This window comes from Chenopodium album, chromosome 9 (assembly GCF_948465745.1).
Source record: "Chenopodium album chromosome 9, dcCheAlbu1.1, whole genome shotgun sequence".
NCBI classification, from domain to species: Eukaryota; Viridiplantae; Streptophyta; class Magnoliopsida; order Caryophyllales; family Amaranthaceae; genus Chenopodium; species Chenopodium album.
The window spans coordinates 43,924,970-43,937,231 of NC_137842.1; the positions used below are offsets into that span (position 1 = coordinate 43,924,970).

At 36.2% G+C, this 12,262-nt stretch overlaps 1 long non-coding RNA gene across 1 annotated transcript; it reads right to left on the bottom strand.

Annotated features, from left to right (window-relative positions):
- Nucleotides 1-308: 308 nt before the first annotated feature.
- LOC145559781 (uncharacterized) lies at nucleotides 309-11,427 on the bottom strand. Its single transcript, XR_014092948.1, has 6 exons — nucleotides 11,023-11,427; nucleotides 8,480-8,646; nucleotides 2,440-2,537; nucleotides 2,254-2,348; nucleotides 1,444-1,541; nucleotides 309-815 (listed from the first exon to the last, which is right to left on the bottom strand). It is a non-coding gene; the product is annotated as an uncharacterized LOC145559781 (long non-coding RNA).
- Between the last annotated feature and the right edge of the window lie 835 nt (nucleotides 11,428-12,262).

Here is a 12,262-nt window from a genome sequence, read left to right on the forward strand (position 1 = left end):
TCTATCTTAAATTCTCTTATCTAGCGTTAGAGGTGTCATACTAAATCTTATATGTCGCCTATGTGGCACGACACTTGGCGAAAAGTTAAAGCGCCAAGTGTCGTTGTCTCGTGGCCTGGCTAAAAGTTTAGCTTTATATATTAGTTATATATGATATATATATATATAAAAAAAAATACCTCTGTCTTATAATATAGTTCTTGTTTGTGTTTTTTCACGGTATTTAAGAAATAGGAGAAGATTGTGGCCTGGATAAATTACATTAACAAAAGTGAATCATAGACAAAAGTTAAAGACAGAAAGTGGAAAAAAGTAGAAGGTGTGTGCAAAATTTAAGGGTAAATTAAGAAGAAGAATGAATAAATTCTAAAAAGTGAGGGTATAATGTTTTTTACATACTATCCAAAAACAGAAACAAGAACAATATTTTGGTTCTCCAAAATCGGAAAATAGGAACTATATTATGGGACGGAGGGAGTATATCATACAATTTATGTTTGTATTACCCAAAAAAAAAAAAAAAAAAAAAAAAAAAAAAAAAAAAAGACTTTAATGTACATCATTATTCATGCCTAGTAGATAACTAGTCTTAGCTGCATAAACATGTGGCTCAATCTCTTCTCAATTGTGGTACTAAGTTTGTATCATGCATAAACAAATCCAGGCAACTTAGTTTGGCTTGTTTGCCGTTCTTTAACAACTCATATTTAAAAACTTTTGCTTCAGCATGCCCAGCATATGATGCATATGCTTTGATGATTGACAATTTGACACATATATGGCAACTCCTTCAAAAATTCCTTCTGATTTAAGAACTGCAGCAAGCAACAAATATGTGCCAGTTAGACTTCAAATTTAAGCTAAATGTGTGAGCTTTTAGTGCTAACAACTGCAGGGAGGAATAGAATAAGAAACTGGCTATCACTTCTTGCAGCCTTGGAAATTGATTTTGCCACACCTTTAATGGATTTTGGCACACCCCTATGTGACAATTAGAGCATAGAAAACTACGTTCTCACGTAGAAGTGTGCCAAAATCATTTCCCGCCGCCTTGCATAGTTGCATACCATTAACATATAAACTGTCGTTTCACGTTTTTGAGCTTAATTTTGCAAGCTACACTATAGCAAAGGAGTAACGGGGTTAATTTTCAGTTTCAGTCATTCTTATCTGTATTACTAAAGTTTATATAAAATTAGATAGAGCATTAGAGTATACTATATTTCCTAAAATGGAACCTCAGTAAAACATCCACAATAGATGAAAATGCAGAGATAAACTTAGTGTTAAAAAATTTAAAGTCTTTGTAAGAAAATAAGAGAAGCTATATGAGCACTTTGACACCACAACTTTGTGATTGCAACAGATTAGGTTCTAGATTATTTAGAGAAAAATAGTAGGGAAATGCTAAGCTTGAAAGAAGTGCAAATTTAGCATACTAACCATACAGGATCATCAAGAAAAGCATACCCTGCTTTCTCAAAAGCTATAGGATCAGAATGCAATTAATTATAAACTCCATAAAGTTTGTATAGCAATGCCTGCATCCCAACATTAGGAAGATTAGCAAACGTTAACTTATTCTAAAGCTAATCTAAAGAAATTATAATCTTAAGTAAGATAAACACACCATATAATATATGCATCTATGAGGCAAAAATGAGTCCAATATGCATATATATTTAATATTCTAGTAATTCTACATCATGGCAGCACAATATATAAGTACTAAGAAATATTGGGGTAGAAAAAAGGAAGCAAAGAGTGTGTGAGGTATAGCCGAGAAAGAAAGATAGCGAGTTGAGTCTAATGAAGGCAAACACATAACAGAGAGAGAGAGAGAGCAGCAGCAGCAGCAGCAGCAAACATAACCAACACACAAACAGTCAAGCACACACTCTCACACTGAGACAGAAAAAAATGAGGGAGGGAGAGACAGAGGATGAGAAATAAGTTTATACGTAGAATAGCTAAATATACAAGTGCAATTAAATTATCAATACCCACATAACAAAAAATCAACCCTAGAAACATTAATTAAAACCTAAAATAATATTTTTTTTTTAAAAAAAAACATAATTCATGTAGTTAACGGTCAAATATAGTGTTAGGGACTAGGCAATATTCTTTAGCAACATACAATGATACTCACAGTAAAAAGAATAGTTCAATTTCAAAGAACTCTAACTGAATGAATCTGGATAATAATGTTAAGTGAAACCTGACATATATCAAATAAGAAAACTAAGCTACCTCTACAAGCCAATCAGCGAGTGTGGCTCACACACTGGCATGCATTATATCTTTTGAATCTTCTCTATGAAATTCGCTGAAGGTCTTGACAATATCTGGAAAAGAAATGGGAAGCAATGCAATCAGAAGAGAGAAAAAGATGAGGCATGGAGCTGAATTGGTTGACAGGAAAGGGATATGTCAAACCTTGGAAGCACGCGTATGCTTGTAAATATTACAAGTTGTGGTTGCACAAAACTGAGGATCCATGTACTTATCATCAACGTCAACAACTTTGCAAACCTCTATTAAGATATTTATCATGAATGTAATTTTTAAAAATAAAAAAAAAAGAAGAAAGATGCAACGACGAACAATTCAACAATTAACTTATGGATGAAAAGGTACTATGTCATGAGGTAGCCCATACATAATATATTGGGAATAAGCTTTTTTTATGTGGAGTTTGGTGATAAATATTGAGAACAATACAATAAAATAGAATTGGTTAGAGTTTTCAACCATAACCACAATATTAGTCAACACCAACAATGTGTTGATTATTCAAGAAGACGACACCACCCAAGATTGCACGTAAGATTACACACTGTCTCTAGACAATTGGAAATAAGTTGAGAGAGATGCTGGGAGGCTTGTTAATTCAGAATCCTTCCTTTATCACCAGCTCAAGGTTGTTCCCTCAGCCTTTACTCGAGTTAGTTTGCTCTTTAGGTTCAATTATAGGTCAGGAATTGGCTTAATGCTGGGAGCGCAAGAAGGAATACAAACGCTTTTAACCTTACAGATTTACCCATACGAAAGCTCTCTGATGACAAAAGCAGTGAAGGGAAGATAAGTCTACTGCACTTTGAGGTTCATGAGGTTGTCAGGAATGAAGGTAGACAGTGTTATGAACTGAAACAACAGTTCTCCAGAACTAACAGTCATAAAAACTCAAGCACAAACCCAAAGCTAGAGGAATTAATAAAGAAAAAAGATGAGCAAGAAAACGAGTTCATACTGCTAGATTTACCTTTTGTAGATGGCTTAAGTTACGAATTCTAACATATATCATTACCACCATCAAAGAACACACACAAACCAATGACTAACCAAATTCAATCATCACAGATATTCAACCACAAGCTATGATCTCAAAACCATGGTAAAAACACAAAGCCAAGCAATATGCCTAAAATCAATTACCAAAGAAATTAACTGAACATCAAATGCATATAACAGTCCAGTGATAATCAGTTTCCCCTTTCTTTTTCGATAAGGGTTCTAAATTTGATCTCATAAGATTAGTTAAGCAAAAATCATTTTTTGACTGAAGATGAAAGAAATGTAATTCGAATATAATTGGAAAAACAATAACTTAATTAGGGAAAAGGTCGTGACATTCATGATAAGATGCATTTATTATGAGTAAAGGTTGTTTTCTAACATAGGGTTGCCTAATACATAGCCTTTCACAGGGCCATTATCTATCAAATCATCCAATTCTAGGAGATATTGATTCCCTGTAAGGAGAACCACCTCATTGTGCAAGCCATTGTATGATGGAAGCCCTCAGGCCCAAACGAGTCTTGAAAATCTTTAGCAAACAATGTAATGAGATGGCCATCTTATCAAATGCTGCAAGAATACCCTTATATGTACAGTCCTTCAGTATCTTATCTTTCACAAAAACTGTGTGTTGGGGGTCAAAGGGGCACACCAACCATGGCATTGGCTTTGGACTACCCAAAGATGTACTAGCTTTGCCATCAAAGTGAACAAATACCACTTCAAAATCAGCGATCCTTGCTGTTTTATTTTGATTGTACCACTCAAGCAATGTATAATAGGTGTCTGATGGCGTTTCCACTTGGTCAATGTAGAGAAGGACATGTTTTCCTGCTGTTTGCCTATAGGCACTTCATCAATGCTATTCCTGATATCATTATGATTTGTTAAATTCATGCGAAGAACATAATCCCGTGACTCATAAACCAGCAAAGACTCTAAGGTGACCGCCCTTATTGCTTCCAATTCTCTCCGCACAAGGGAGTGCCTGGTGAAGGGATATCTATTGATACCCAATTGGTTAATAACATATTTTCTTAAGTGATCCGCAATATTCATCTTGGGGTCCAGAATGACCAGTTCATCCTCTTCGTCATGGTTATAATAGTTAAAACAAATTTCCAAGAGCCAGCAGCTTACAAATCGTTGAACGGTGAAACCCACCAATGAGGATTAGCAGATATCTTGAGCTTATGTAAGACATGATTGATAGCCTCCTGGAACAATAGTGGATCCACGCTGTATCTATAAGGTAAGTAGACGAGGACGATGTGGAATTCTTGGTCCCGAGCCTTACATTCTTGAGAAAGCAAGTTGACTGTCAGAATCAAGGTGCCATCATAGCACAAATACAACCCCACAAGCTTCTCTATAAGTTTAAAACCGAGACTTTATTGTCAAGATCTATACCCACAGTTACAAAATAATTAGCACCAGCAGCATTATTATTTATCTTGGAAACAAATTCAGTCTCTAAATTTGAATGGAGGTGGGTGTAAATTTTCCACCAAGAATAATCAAACTCAGGATCACAAAAGGGGAGAAAGGAAAGTCCATCATACCCCAAAGAAGGTTTATGCTCAACAACCTTTTGATGGTGGTCTACTAGAAGACCCATTGAGTCCGAAAAAAGGCCAAGGGAGTTGCATATTTTGTCACGACTCAACGTGTCAGAGAAAGGGACTGCAAGCCAGGAGGAAGGTAAAGCTGAAAAGAAGTGGTTGAAAGCATCCTCATCATTAGCCCAACTTCGTCTCATTTTAGCCACCATAACCATCTCATAATCGGATTTGGGTAGATTAGAATATGCAGTAATTATCCCACGAATAACATTGCAATCACATGATTCTAGCCAGAACCGAGGCACGAAAAAGCAACAAACCAAGATGTTCTTTCCCCTAAGAGTGTCAATCTCAACTCTATGGCCATCATTTCGGACCAAGTAACCCCTTTCTCCATTAGTGGTAGGGAAAACAAGGACATAAGATCGAAGGGCAAGGGATCGCCTTTGGTAAAGGGAATTCGGCGTTCATTGTCATCTATTTGCTCATGTAAACAATCATGCACTTGACGATAATGGTGAATACACCACATAAACCCATCCTTAACAGTATGATCACGTACCCAAAAGGGCTTCATGCAGTGTCCGTCCCAGGGTTCGATGATCAAAACCCCCCATCTTCAATATTTGGTCTTTAGGGTGGTGATCTTGAAAGTGCAGTATGGAATCCACAGTCCTAGAAAACCCAACTTGATGGAACATCTAAGAAGCAAAACATCTTCCTAATCTTAAACAACCTACTACTAGACCTTAATCTCATCCTTTATTTCGTTTTGTTTCGATGCTAAGAAATAATGCAAATGACAACAATAATAAGTGCAAAGCAAATCCAATCCAATTCAATTAAGTAATCAAGCCCTAGTAACTAGCAATATAACGAACGCCTCCGGGACGTTAGATAAGCATTTAACATATTGACTACAATGGTATTAATTTGGGAAAACATGACAAAATCACGAGTCGATTAGTGTAATTAATGTTCATTTTAATTTAATCTCTTTACTTTTAGCTAGCTTATCCAACGCTCTCATGGTGTTCGTTAGCTTTTGCCTAATCTTAATCATAATCATAATCATATCATAATCAGTGGCAGATCCAAAATTATACCTAGGGGGTTTGAACTTCATCAAACACCCGATATCCGAATGCACAGATATAAATCAGGTATCCAAGTATAGAATAGAGTATTGAAATAAATACCCATACACAAGTACACAACAAAATAAGTCCAAATTTCAATAAAATAGCAAAATAAAATGATCCGATACAATAATACATAACTTTAATTAAATGTCAAAATACAATACGTAAAATAATACGAAGTACATAACTTTTCATGGTCACACACTACAATAATTAAAAAAGAAAATTAATCAATACTATATCTACTGCCATTTATTCGTTTAAATGTTAACAATGTAACAAAAGTTACAAAACAATCACATATTAACAACCAAGAAATTGAAAAACACAAAAACAGATTGAAAACAAAAGATTAAGATTTAATAGAAAAAGATTAAAAATTTACAATTTAAACATGTGAGAGATGGATTGGTGCTGCTGTGGCTGTCTCAGATTAGTTGGTTGCCTCTATTTCCGGGGTGGTTAATCTCTTTCTTGATGGCAGATGTTCCATGGAACTAGGAGAGTATATTGCTAGTGCTCCTCTCACACCACTTACCAAGCCCGGTGGTAGTATACGTCCTATAGCTGTGGATTTGTTTGGCAACGTTTGGTTTCGAAGGTCGGTGCTGTTATGGTTGACCAATCTTTAGGCAGTTACTTTGATCGTGCGGTCATGTTACGTTAAGTCCATCGTCGTTGTCCGGGTATTTCACAGTGGGTTTAATTCTGCTACTCTAATCCAGCCAGATTGTATTATGGGGACCACACCTTATGGTCGTTTCAGGGTGTAGTAGGGTGATCCCCTTGGTCCTCTTCTTTTGTCATTGGTTTTACAACCTCTTGTGTCTAAAATCAGAGATACTTTTGGGTTTGTCTTCAGGCGTGGTATTTGGATGACGGCACTATTATTGGAGACACTTCGATGGTAGGGAAGGTTCTACAATTGATTATGGAGGAAGGACCTCGTTTTAGGTTGCATCTCAATGTGGAAAAAACTGAAGTTTTCTGGCCTACAGAAGAACCTCGAAGCAGGCTTGTGGGTGTTTTTCCCCCTTCTATTGCTTGACCATTGCATGGTGTTAAGCTGCTAGGTGGTCCCGTTAGTTCTGATTCCAAGTTTAGTGGCGAGCTTGTGACGCAGAGGGTGACCAAGACCATTGCGCTTATGGATAAGGTTGCTATGCTGGATGATTCTCAGTGTGAGAGCTGTTGTTACTTAGGGCATGTATTGGAGTTTCTAAACTCTACTTTGCCTTGTGTACTTGTCCTCCAGGTGCTTTCGAGGCGGCTCAACGCGTTTTTGACGAGGCTCTTCGATTTTCCTTGGAGCGTATTGTTACTACTTCGGGGCCCGGGTTTGGTGATTGGCAGTGGCGGCTTGCCACCTTACCATTTGCATTTGGAGGGCTTGATGTTTATTCTGCAGGTGATGTTCGTCATTATGCTTTTCTTGCTTCTCGATTGCAGTCGGCTGGGTTGCAGACGCAGCTTTTGCGTCGTGCCGGTATTGTGGGTTTTGGTCAAGCTTTTGAGGATGCGTTGAGTCTGTTTACTAGAACACTTGAGACTGACATTTTAGGTAATCCTTGTGAGGTCGCTGCCCCTAAACTCATGAAGAAATTGGCAGATATATATTTCACAAAGGTTACCGCTTCTGCAGAATCCACCTTTTCTTTGTCTCCTCGGCAGTCGGCATTGTGGAAGTCGCAGCAAGGCGATCACACATCTGCTTGGCTTCGAGCAGTTCCTATTTTTGGATTGGGTCAGACGATGAACGCTAAGACATACCAATGTGTGTTGTGTTATCGGATGGGTGTTCCATTGTTCTCAGTCTCGACACCGAGCTCTGCTTGCTCTCGGGTTTTTACTAGGGATGTATTCGGCGACTATGCGGTGTCGTGTGCTGGCATTGTAGGGATTAAACATCGGCACAATGTTATTTGGGATACATTTGTTGATATTTGCTACAGATGTGGAATTTTAGCAAGAAAGGAGGTTGACATAAGATTATCTGGAGGGAATGACGGGGCCCCATACCTGCCGATGTGTTACCTTATTCATGGGATCATGGTCGTGATGTATGTGTCGACTTCACAGGGTCTTCTCCTTTGGCACAGATAGGGCAACAACAACAACAACAACAACTCATAATAATAATAGTTAGCAATTATCTACAGTATCCTTATTAGTCTCAACAAACTAAGGTATGGAGCATATCTGATAAAATGCAAAAAATAGAAGACCAAAACAAAATAGGAATTTCCTATTAAAAGCTGTAATCAATCTGGTTATTTGGCCACTCGTTTAAGGTATGAAATTTTAAAGGCATAGAAATATCAGGGCATCTTAGTGGAATAGCAATCAATAATGATGAATGCAGAGCATTCAACGGTTCTTGTAGCCAAAGAGTGAGAAGAACACATTAAAATACAAAGAAAAAAATGTACAATGGAACGTCAAGATATGAAGCAGATAGAAAAGCAAGAAGCTAACCTCCGTTAAGCCAAAGAGTGAGTGGCTTATGGTCAGGATCCTTCTCAGCTTCAACAAAGTAGTAAAACAAGCTCCCACCAGTTTTATCATCCAAATCAATGAAGCCAGCAAACTGTCTGAATCCAACTTTTGGTTGGCCAGAGGATACCCATTCAAACAACCAATCCCTACAAAAATTATCTTGGGTGATAAGATCATGTGTACTGGTAGAATTAAGTAACTTTTTTGAGGCAAATGGGAGAGGGGACTATTAATAACAAACCAGCAAATTACAGCAAGTCCATTTTTTCCAAGGTAGAAATACCTTGCGAAAAGGAGTAAAAAAACTTTTTTGCGGAAGTACTCTAGCCATAGAGTGGGCTACAACGTTACCATTACGTCTAACATGGTTACAAGACAGAGAAACAAAAGAGCTTCCTACCATGGTGATGTCTTCAATGATCAGGTCGAAGGGTGTTAACCCCACAGTATGCTTTTTAATAGCTTTAATCACAGCCAGAGAGTCACACTCCACCACCTTCTGGAAACCCAAGCGTGCAGCCAAGCAAACCCCCAATCTGACAGCCAACACCTCAGCCCCAACCACAGTTCCATCACCAACCACCCTACGAACTGTAGCTGCAACTATAAGCCCCGCATCATCATGCATTACCACTCCTAACCCCACTGCATTCCCAGGCAACATAGCCGCATCGGAATTGACTCTGACTAAGCCATGATCTGGGTTCTGCCAGCCGCTACGAGAATTCCCCCAATATTTCACCACATTACCACTGTTAGCCTTTGTATATTTCTTAAAGTCTTCCACCAGTTTAACAAAACCTATAGTTCCAGTCACTTTGCACTTCCACAGGTTGTTAAAATCAGCTGAGCTCATGTAAGCCCACGCCGCCTAGGCCATTGAAACAAAAATAAGAAGCTCCTTACACGTGAGCTTACCAGACATCCAAGACAACAATATTTATAGATTTATAGATTTACTTCTATGTTCAACTAAACGACCACGTTTATTATATTACTTGCACTTCACTTATGATTGGAGGAGGGATTTTTGGGCCTCTTTATGTCTTTCCCTCACTTTGTCTTAATCTTAATTAGTTTCTTAAGATTAATTAATTCAATTTAGAAAATGACTGACTTTTACTTATCTTTGTTATTTTTATGTTAGTTTTGGGTAAAAGAGTTTTCAGGTTCAGTTTTGGGTCAATGGGTTATATGATTAAGGGCTTGTTCTGATTGACTGAACTCAGCTGAACTGAACTGAAGTAATTAGTGATTTTTAACTACGGATTAGTGATCTTTGATTATTTATTGATTATTTATTACTATACATATGTGTATATACAAATGTACATATTATTATTATTATTATTATTATTATTATTATTATTATTATTATTATTATTATTATTATTATTATTATTATTATTATTATTATTATTATTATTATTATTATTATTATTATTATTATTATTATTATTATTATTATTATTATTATTATTATTATTATTATTATTATTATTATTATTATTATTATTATTATTATTATTATTATTATTATTATTATTATTATTATTATTATTATTATTATTATTATTATTATTATTATTATTATTATTATTATTATTATTATTATTATTATTATTATTATTATTATTATTATTATTATTATTATTATTATTATTATTATTATTATTATTATTATTATTATTATTATTATTATTATTATTATTATTATTATTATTATTATTAATTATTATTATTATTATTATTATTATTATTATTATTATTATTATTAATTATTATTATTATTATTAATTATTATTATTATTAATTACTTAAGCTGAATTGAATTTCAACGGAAGAGAACAGACCCTAAGTATATCTTAAGTCTATCACTTCAAATTATATACCGGGTCAATTTTTTTTTTAATTTGTTCAAGTTTTTCTCAGTAGCTTTAGATTCGGTTTGTTGTTGTAAGTGACTACTAATACTACTAGTACACCCTTGTTGGCAAATAATATTTGTACTAATATAGATTAATATAAAAATGAAAAGAGTGTCCAATTGAATAACCCCATCAATTGACCATCATCATTAACAGATTGGATACACTCCAAATCAAATTCACTAACAAATGTCGAAATATGATTAAGCTTTACAAAAATTTAAGATCAAATTATTTTGTTTTTTGTAAAGAAAAGCTCAAATTATCTTAGTTGTGCTGAACACAACAATTACAAACCCCATTTCATAATAATTCTGCAACCGCAATGAAAAATTCACAGCTTCCACAATAATTGACAATCCACAAACATATAAAAATAGCATTAATAGCATACCCTATATACTGAACTAGTGATTCTTCAAAAAAATAAATGTACTGAACTAGTGAACTAATTAGAATTACAAATAACACAAAATACTCAAAGAAATCAAACTAATTCAACTGTGCTCATTAAATTATCACATTGGGTCAAATTATAAACCAGAAATTTATGTTATAGAGTGAAAGTTGAAACTTAAAAATTGATTAGCATACCGTAATGTAAGGACGGCCAGGCGGAGGACTGGTGGTCGGAATTAGGCGAGAAGATGCTCTGGCAGCCGAGGGAGAAGAAGGGAATTGCGATAGAGAAGAAAGGGGCTGACAGCCGGCGTCAAGGGAGAACCACTGGAGTTGACAGTGAAGAAGGGAGTTGCGAGGGAGAAAAAGGGAATTGCAAGGGAGAACACAGGAATTGCGGAGGACTGGTGGCCGATTAGCTGCTCCGGTAGCTGAGGGAGAAGAAAGGAATTGCGAGGGATTTCCGATCCGGCAGAGCTTCAATGGAGTTTAACGGAGAAGGAGGGAGTTTGGGAGTGAAAGAGTGAGAATGAAAGGTGAAGGCAAAGGAGGGAGTTCGAGGAGAGAGAGTGAGTGAGAAAGGGGAAACGGAAAGTTAGGGTTTAATTGGAAGGCTTATTCGTAACGGTCACTTTTGTTGGCTACAAATAACTGGTCAAAATTCAATTGACTTTTCTATTTGTAACGAGCATAAGCTGTCAGTTACGAATAAGTCTGTATTTGTAACCGGCAAAAAAGTGCCCGTTACGAATAATGAGCTTTTTGTAACGGGCATATAATTGCCCGTTACGAATACTTCTTTTCCTTCTCAAGTCATTGGTTTTTCGTAACGGACATTGGTTTTGCCCGTTACAAATGATGTTATTGTAACGGGGATTTATTTGCTCGTTACAAATAGGCCGTTATAGATGGCCATTTTTCCACTAGTGACGCCACCCACTCCACCAGAAAAAAGATACGCCTAATGGGATGACAATGCATATTGTGGTTATCATAGAGGTGTTGGGCATGATACTGAACATTGCTATGTCTTAAAGCACAAAGTACAAGATCTAGTAGACGATGGGATTCCCACGCCTAAACCCAACAACAATGTATCCCCATTAGGTGTATTTCACATTGATGAGGAACATATGGGAAATGATACGTTTAATCCTTTGGACTATATCACACCTATAGGGAAACCTCTAGCCACAACATCTCGTAGGGGTGTAAGGAGGGTGATCCCATCATAAAGGGTACTCTCCTTAAATGCCCATGGCCGCTTAAAAGCCTAGTACTTTACACTTGTTATGGTGTATTAGGATTTGAATTCCTGACTGTTTGGGAGACCTTGAATTAGAATGATACTCTCATCACGCTTTTTTGTAAGAAACAAGTAGGAGTCGCCAATGAGTTTTAGGAAAACTCATAAACCTCGTTCATGCCTTTCTTC